This window comes from Charadrius vociferus, unplaced genomic scaffold (assembly GCF_000708025.1).
Source record: "Charadrius vociferus isolate BGI_N301 unplaced genomic scaffold, ASM70802v2 scaffold564, whole genome shotgun sequence".
In the NCBI taxonomy this organism is placed as follows: Eukaryota; Metazoa; Chordata; class Aves; order Charadriiformes; family Charadriidae; genus Charadrius; species Charadrius vociferus.
Genome location: NW_009647940.1, coordinates 533,286 through 534,270, shown reverse-complemented (window position 1 = coordinate 534,270; position 985 = coordinate 533,286).

Genomic DNA, 985 nt, shown 5'->3' with positions numbered 1-985 from the left:
GGGGTTCAGTCTGGGGAAGAGAAGGCGAAAAAGGGGAGAGCTCAGAGCCCCTTCCAGTGCCTAAAGGGGCTCCAGGAGAGCTGGGGAGGGACTCTTGACCAGGGAGGGGAGCAATGGGGCGAGGTATAGCGGCCTTGAACTAAAAGGGGGGAGATTGAGATGAGATCTGAGGAAGAAGTTCTTGACTGTGAGGGTGGTGATCCCCTGGTGCAGGTTGCCCCGAGAAGCTGTGGCTGCCCCATCCCTGGAGGTGTTCAAGGCCAGGTTGGACGGGGCTTGGAGCAACCTGGGCTGGTGGGAGGTGTCCCTGCCCAGGGCAGGGGGTGGAGCAAGGTGGTCTTTAAGGTCCCTTCCAACCCAAACCATTCTATGATTATATGAAATGGGGGCTCTCTGCCCTTCTCAGCCCCCCTTCTGGACTGCTCCCTATGCAGGGGTGTCCTGGCAGTTGGTCTGTACAGCCCTGAGCACCACAAGGGTGGATTTGGGTTCTGGAGGCCGCAGGCTTCTCCTGAGTCTGCTGAGGCGAGGGTGGAACAAAGGGCTTCGGAGCCACAGCTCGTCACCTCTTCCAGGAATGACCCTGCGCTCTGCAATTTACTGGTGTCTGGAAGGTGCTGGGTTGTAGGAAGGGCTGTGTGGTGAAATGAAGGAGTGCCTGTGCTCGGCATTGGGGTCCCCTGCAGACTCAGTTTGTTTGAAAACAAGAAAAAGTTTTCAGCAGCCAAACTAGATAACCTGCATTCCTGAGATACTGGAAAGTTTGTGTGTCTTCATTAGCATGACACGAGTTTGCTCTCCAGCTAGCTCCTCAAGATGTTTATCTGAACAATGTACTTTCAGGAATAGCTCTAGGTATTTCTTTCTCTTTCTTTCTGCATTATTCTTCATAATGTGTAAAGTACTGAATTCCTGAGTTAAAAATAATTGCATGTAGTCAGTGCTATAGCTTAGTCTCCCCGCTGCTGCTGTTAATGAGGCCAAG